General features: G+C 36.5%; 1 pseudogene; it reads left to right on the top strand.

Annotated features, from left to right (window-relative positions):
- Positions 1-2008: 2008 nt before the first annotated feature.
- On the top strand, positions 2009-2593 carry LOC101571941 (annotated as a pseudogene).
- Positions 2594-8431: the final 5838 nt, after the last annotated feature.

The following is an 8431-nucleotide window of genomic DNA, read 5'->3' as shown; positions in this document are numbered from 1 at the left end:
TACAATATAATCAGGCATAAATTAATTATATGTCTATATACTTATAATGAACAATTTGAAAATAGAAAAAACAGTTTCATTCACAAGAGCATTATAAAATAAAATACTTAGAACATTTAATAAGAAAGTTATCAAAAGAATTATCAGAAAACCGATACTCTCAAAACTAAAAAACATTAAAAAAGTTAATATATGCTACAATAAATAGGAAGATATCCCATGCCCATGGATTGGAAAAATTAATAGTATTAGAATGACAAGGTTCCCCAACTTGATCTACACAATCCATAGCTAAATCACAGTAGGTTTCTTTTTAGAAAATGATAAGTTGACCTCAAACTTCCAAGGACAATTCAAGGGATCTAAAATATCTGAAACAGGCCCTGTAGCATGGTGTAGGAGTATCTGTGATTGAGGCCACCTTTTGCAGGGAGGAGATATTTGGAGAAGACAGAGGCACTGACCCTCTCTCCTGAGAAAAGAAGGCTCAGAGGTCTTGATACGTAATTCAGGCTGCTTTAAACTATGAAACCTCCAGTAATTGTAAGCTAAATAAACCTTTCTTTCTCTAAAAAAAAAATAATAAATAAAAAATAAAATATCTGAAACTATTTTGAAAAAGATTTAAAGTAAAAGGACACAGGCTTCCTGATTGCAAAACTTACTATAGGATCACTTTGAGCACACTTAATTTTGTCTCCCACAGTTTTGAAAACCTAACCACCTTACAGTTTGTGACTCCACTGCAACAAAATGAAGTTTCTGTGGTTGTTGGGCAGAATAAAATAGTTTAAGGATTTGCATATGAGAGCAACAACACAGTGCATTCATGTCTGGTCAACCTGGTCCGGTAACACAAAAAAAGACAGAGCACATCCACAGTCCATTCACCGTGGAATTCACAAGAAGAATTTCAAAAAAGAAAGAAGTAGTCCATGCCCCAGTTTTCATTTTGTAAAGATAACTAAAATAGTAAGACCCCAAAGTCATAAATATTTGTAAGCAATATTTAATTATAAAATTTAGAAGAAAAATTCTTAACATTCTGATATAGCATGACTAAGTGTCTATCATTTTCATATATTTTTCAGAATATTTTTTAAAATACCAAGAAAATCATTTTAAGATTTTTGAAATAAAATTACTTTATATACATTAACACCAATCAGTTAACCCTGAAAAACAACCTTCACTTACACAATGTAAAACAATTATCCATAATAATGATTAGAAGTATAGATGACCGACCATAAAGCTACAAAGAGATTCATGCTCTTAAGAGCAAAGTTAGGAAAACAAAAGTACATCCGTGAGAAGTACCAAGGCAGGACTCTATTGCACGTACAGCACCTGATTGACTGACCTCTATCAATAAAAGACCAAAATAACACATTTGGCAAAAAATAGACTTAGAGGTCTATAAACAGTGAGAAATGCCCACCTTAAAAATATAATAATATACATCAATCATACCAGTTTTTAGATGATGTGACATTCGCCAAATATATTTGTGTCATTTTCTTCCTCTTTAGTTCACTTAAATTGACAATAAAGTTTCAATGGTCTTATTCTCTGTGCAATGATATGTAGGTCTGATTATATCATGCAGACAGTAGGCACAATGTATAATAAAACTGCATACCACCAATAGACTTTTCTAGTATTAATAATTATACTGTTTAAATGTTTCTTTTTGCCAATAAACTTGTTCGGATTTATGTAAATGTATTTCCAGTCCCATCCCAATCGAGAGTATATGCTCCACAAAGGCAGAGTTCTTTTCTCTATTCATGCATATATCCCCAGAGCCTAGAATGGGGCCTAGTACCCAGTAAACATTCAATAAAGATTTACTCAGTGAATGAAAAACAAAACTTACTGTAAAGTTCCAGCAACCAAAACAGAGTAGGCAAAGCTGCAGGCCCATGGTGTGCCTGCACTTGTATAGCCACCAAGGTGCTGTTGCAGGCTAGGCACAGAGCTCCACCATCACATAGCCTGTAGTGTCATGTCACCAGGAGTGGCCTCCAGGTTGCAGGGGGAGAACCTGCAGGGCCCCTGGGGAGGGATGCAGCTCAGCAAAACTGAGAATGGGAGTGATGTTCCATCCTCAGTTTCCGTTTATGATGGTGACATGGAAAAAATACTGCTAGATGCCCAGCATGAATCTGGATGGAATATCTCCAAGAGTTCTCAAGGCAACAGACCACTGGCTCACAGACACAGAACCTAATAGAGCTTCTGAAACAGATACACACAGCTTTGTAGAAAGAAAAACAGCTTTCAGTCAGAGGAGGATTATATTGAGGGCAGAAAAGAAGTTTAAAGCATCATAAAGAAAAACTCACATTGGATATTAGATTGGCAAAGGTGGCCAGAAAACACATCCTTTACAGAATTCCTTTTTAAACACCAGAAGTTCATAGCTACTCTCAGCATGAGAAACATGAGCATTATGAAGAAAGGGAACATTTTCTCCACAGAATTTCTAAAGGTTTTCCTTTCATCTCTGCTGCTGTCTTACTTACTCAACACTGGATTAGGGATACATGCGAGAAGGCATCTGACAACCACCACCAGCACAATTTGGTGAAGAATTGGATACAGCTTTGTTCACAATTTTATAGGACACTAAGTTAGATAAAATACTACAGGCAGTCAGTCAGGGGCAGGCCCTCAAGAGAGACAGTGTAGAAGATGAAATGCCTTACAACAATGGCAGAGACAGGCACCTCCATTCTGAGCCAGATCTCAAAACACAAGATAAAACAAATGCATCTACATACTTCCTGAGGGTAATATCAGGGATTGATATTCTAAATAGGTATGCATCAGCTTGAGAAAGCCAGGAAGAGGCCCTAACCCAACTCCATAAAGGACAAGCCCCTGTTTTATATTCATGCCTGCCTCTACATGACTTCACCCATTCAATCCCAATTTTAATCAATTTTTCGGTCTATTTTATCTTATTTTAAAGAGTAAAAACAAAAATAAAAGCAAAAACAAATGACAAAAACAAAGTCAGAAACAGAGTAACATACAACAATACATATGGTACACAATTTCAAAACAAGAATTAAAAAATAACTATGGTTGCTCTTTTATGTACTTTCATCATCAAATCTGTTGCTCAGATTAACAGACATAGGCATGAAAGATTGAATTTAATCAATTTTACCTGAGCAATTATACTTGTAATCTTGTTGGTTGACCATAGTTTTGTCCCACTGCATGCCCACATTGCTATGTCCCATTTTTCCCACCTTGAACCTATCTCATGTCATAAATGTGCTCTATAAAAATCCCTAGCAAAAGCAGGTTCCTTGGCAGTGCATTCAGGACCCCATCTGTCTCTCTCTTAAGCAAAAGCTTTCTTTCCTCCAATAAATACATTCTGCTCTTAACTTCAGTGGTTCCTAGAATTCATTCTTCGATTTTAGAAAGCACAAACTCATACCAGACATCTAGCAGGTTGGAAGTTTCTTTCCCCTATATCAGCATGGTGGGAATTTGAGCTTATGAATGCTCACTTGAAAACCTACCATGATCTTTGACTGTACACTTGTTCATTTGTTCTGCTCATGCTGTGTTCCTATGCAGTATAGTGGAAGAATAGACACTAGAACCATGATGATCTCTAATTATACACAAGGGATCAATTAATAAGCATGGAAGACTAATATCTACAGTAAGAATTTGGCAGTAAATTTTCTTTGAAAATTATATTTAAATAGTATAAATAATTTTAATATACCAGTAATGATGTATGTAATGTTTTAAAATATGTAGCCTTAATTCAGTTAATACACTTTATATTTCAAAGAGTGGATAACATTGATATTAAAATCATTACAATAAGGAGTTTGCCCAAAAGAAATATTGTGACCTTATAATTACACTATTATAGAATATGTTAAATTTATATGGGTGCAGATTGTCTATAAAGACCAATTAACTATAGAAGTTATTCTGAAGTAATAAATAGAGAACGAGGTACAATTACAGATGACAATGTAGTTTGGAACGCTAAGCAGCTGTTGCATTTCAGTTGTCTAACAGAGGCACCTATTCTATATCTTTTACACTTCATTACACTGGATAGCTGGATTTCATCTTATTGTTTGTGCTCAACTTTTGACCATATTTTAATTGTATAGGAGAATATGTTTACTATACTCTCCAGATGAGTTAAACCTTTTATTATTATACAGTAATTCAAATTATCCAATTTCTCTATGATCTATGATTCTATGTTCTAAATATATCTCTAATGAAAGAATATAACTACTTTATTGTTGTTGTTGTTGTTGTTGTTGTTGTTGTTGTTGTTGGCAGAACCGGGGATTGAACTCAGGCCCTTACGCTTGCCAGGCAAACGCTTATTCTACTGAACTATCTCCCCAGCCTCTATAACTACATTCTTAATGGAGAATATTAAAACTCTTAAAGGCAGCAGTGTAATTCTTTCTGACCTTGAATTATACATTGCTGGTAGGAATATAAATTTGTTCAGCCACCATGGAAAACAATTTGATAGTTTCTGTAAGTACCATTATGACTTAGCAGTTCTACTCTTTACACATAAAATAAATAAAAACATATGTTCACACAATTTATAAATGAATGCCATGGTAACACTGTGATGGATAAGGTAGACTGTCAACTTGACTGACTTGTGATTTACCTAGGAAATTAGCAAAACACACTTCTGAATACACCTAGATGAATCAAAGACCTTGAGGTCTGTACCTGTCCATTTGTCACTTCCTTTTCTGGCACTATTCTCCTGCTCTGCTGCTGCTGAAACACCATGAGCATCACTGCCCTGCCATGCCCGTCTGTCACAATGTTTCTACCTTGGAATCAGCTGACCATAGTTAGAATCTCCAGAAACCCCAAATTATGCTTCTTCTTGTTGGGGCTGAGTATTGGGTATTGCGGCTCAGCAGTGGGACGACTAAGATGGAAAATAAATACTACAGAAGTAGTCATTGTTGTGCTTACACCCAACCATGTGTTTTAGAAGCCTTTGCAACTGATGGAAAGATGTGGAGTTGTGAGATAGAGAAGCCTTGTAATGCAGTTAAGCAGATCTGGATGGGTAATTCTGGTTGGATTGCAGAAGAATCCTGTTAGAAATGTGGATAGTAAAGGCTAGGCTGAGGGGGTTTAATTTGGGAACAAGAACTCCATTGTCAGTTGGACTAGAGGCCATACATGTTACACTTTGACCAAAAAAAGGGTGTTTATATTTTCCCCATAGCCTGAGATTTTGCAGGGCAGATATTAAGAGCAGTGGACTGATTGCTCTATGAGGAAATTTCAAGGAAGTCTGATGCTTAGGACTTGGCATGGTGCTTCAGCAGATTTTAACCAGATTTATAGGGAGAATTGGGAATACAAAGCAGTGAAAAACAATTTGAAAAAATTGAATTATGGCTTCAAAGGAGCCAACTGTAAAGTTGGGGGTCAAAGAAGGTGTGGTTGCTGAAGAGACTACTACCATTTAAAAAGAAATTAAAGCTCTTTGTGTAGGGTCAAGAAGAAATATATCTTGAGGCATTCAGAAATTAGCAAAACTCGACCCATCACAGGCTCAAGGGTACAAAATTGTAAACCTTTCATTTAAAAAGGGTCCTTTGGGGCCCTCCTAAAGAAATCTCTCCTAAGTAATTGGTTCCCTAGGATTTATTACATTGAGCTTGCTCATCTAGGTACTCATAGGCTGCTGAGCCATGGTCCAAGAGAGTTTGAATACTGATTCCGACGACAGAAGACTTTGGCACTGTCCCCATAATACTTGTTTTTGCTGTGCAGAATGCAAGAGTTATGAGGTCAAAGAGGTTTCCACCCATAATTCAATGGAATACCTAGGAAGTCAATCAAGGAGTACATAAGAGGGTAAGGTATGAATGCAATAAAGCAGTATTTTTTCATGTTGGAGGTGAATTGCTGATGAAGAAATTTTGCTTTCAAATAGAATAAAACAACACAGATTTGGTCTCCAAAGCCTCTGACAGGTGTTAGGGAACCATCAGGAAGAAACCACCTGAACAAGTTGTTGCCCCAGGTAACAGACTAAGCAGTTCTGTCCTGTAAAATTTTTCTCAGAATACACACACATACAGAGAGAGAGAGAGAGAGAGAGAGAGAGAGAGAGAGAGAGAGAGAGAGAGACAGAGACAGAGACAGAGACACAGAGACACAGAGAGACAGAGAGACAGAGAGAGAGAGAGACAGACAGAGAGAGAGAAACAGAGAGACAGAGACAGAGAGAGATAGACAGACAGAGAGACAGACAGAGAGAGACAGACAGACAGAGAGAGAGAGAGAGAGAGAGAGAGAGACTCTACTGATACCTCTAAATCTCTTAACCCTAAAACTATACACATCCCAGTTTCCCCCCAGTGATCTCAGTTTAAACCTGTTGGCACAGCATAATTACTAAAAACTCCCCTTTGATACTTTTATTGGTCAGCTCTCCCCTTGATGGGACAAAAAGCTCAACACACATAGCTTAAAGGAGGAGAAGCTGAGTTTAGCTCACAGTCAGAAGATTCCATCCAGAGTGAGCTCACAGTAAGATAGGAATATCACAGTAGAAAAAGCTGCTTAGTTCATAGTGGCAAGAAAGCAAAGAAAGGGAACAATGTCAGTGACAAAGGGGAGAGAGACCACATACAGACCCCAAGGCCATAGCTCCACAATGCATCCCAGGAGGTGTGCTTTATTTTTTTTTATTTTACTTTTTTGGTTGTTTTTTGGTTTTTGGTTTTTTGGGGAGGTTTTTTGGCAGAACTGGGGATTGAACTCAGGCTCTTGCGCTTGCCAGGGAAGTGCTTATTCCACTGAGCCATCTCCTGGCCCCTGAGGTGTGCTTTATTGACCCACTAATAAAAGGTAGCTTTTGGGCTACCAAGTTCATAATCCAGTTCAACTGTCGCAACTTTTTATCTGTTTGGATGATAAACTAGACAATCACTTTATCCACCATAAAACTTGTATACTGTATGTTATTGCTTGATTAAATGTTTAACATCTTTGTTAAATATTAAGTCTTATCAAAAGCAGAAAGTGTAATTGTATCAATCACAGTTTTACTCCCAGCACCAAACACAGTGAAAAAAAATATATGTTTGATAATTATCTATATAATGAATGAATGAATGTAATATTTTTTAAATCATCACCATACCTATTTCTAGCCTCAAGGTGTTATGGTTTATGTCTACATGACCCCAAAAGTTTCATGCAGTCATGGGGCACACTTGTTGGGCTTTTGACTGATTCATGGTCCAATGCCAGCACCCTAGTGTGGGCAGCCAGTGTACAGTATAAGGGAGGGAAAGAGGCCCTACTCTTTCTGCTCTTGTTTCTTTTGATGTTTCTGCCACCACGAGATCTTGCCCTCCCCATGTGCTACCCTGCCTTGGGGCCAGCTGAGTATAGACTGAAACCTCCACAAACTGTGAGCTAAGTAAACCTTTCCTTCCTTAATTTGGGGCATTGAGTACTTTGTCTCAGCAATGAGAAAAAAATAGCCAAGACACAAGGTTTTCCTCTTCTCAACACTTTACTCCTTAAAAGTGTTCCTAGAATTTGAATTTTACAATGAAAGTACACTGGAAGAAGAAGCACATCATACAATAGTCCTGTAACATATACTCCTTCAAAATACAAAGTATGCTCCTCTAGGAACCAGTGAAGGGAAATTCTCTTGCCCTCAAAAGGATAACGCTGGAGAAGTGTGGTATTTTTACACATGAAATATTACTCAGCTATAAAAAAGATATATTCAAGTCTTTTATCAGTAAATGGATGCAACTAGAGACTGTACTCGTAAGTGAAATAAATCCACATATGCGAACATTGTATTGTCTCTCTAATAAGAGAGCCTGAAAGAGTAAATAAAATCTGAAAGCAACAGTAGGTGCTGTGAAAGTTAAAGAATATGTTCAATGGAAAGGAAAAACTGGGATGAGGAAAAGGACAAAAGAAAAAAGGGGGAAAGACACATTTATGTATACATGCAGGATGACTTGAATAACTGAAAGGAGCAATTAATGCTTAATTTTTTTTAATTTTTATTGTTTTATTATTTTTTCTTTTCCTTTTAATTTCTTATGATTTTTTTTACCAATTTTGAAGACTTGTATCTGGTAACCTAAACAACTAATATGAAGATAGCATTATGCAACAATCATTGTTGAATTCCTATTTGTTTAATGAAATTCTGTATCATTTCTAATTTTTTAACATTTTATATTCATTTAAAAAGAAAATTGAATGGTGCAAATTGAATAAAAATTCATGGTAAAATTCCCAGATGCAAAAAAAAAATTTCTGCCACAACACCTTGCTACAATATAGTTTTAGAAAGCTATCATAGCTAATTCAAGTGTAACTGCAAATATTTTCCATTTTCTCTACT

This window comes from Octodon degus, unplaced genomic scaffold (genome assembly GCF_000260255.1).
Source record: "Octodon degus isolate 3935 unplaced genomic scaffold, OctDeg1.0 scaffold00016, whole genome shotgun sequence".
Taxonomy (NCBI): domain Eukaryota; kingdom Metazoa; phylum Chordata; class Mammalia; order Rodentia; family Octodontidae; genus Octodon; species Octodon degus.
This window is presented reverse-complemented; position numbering and strand designations above follow the sequence as displayed.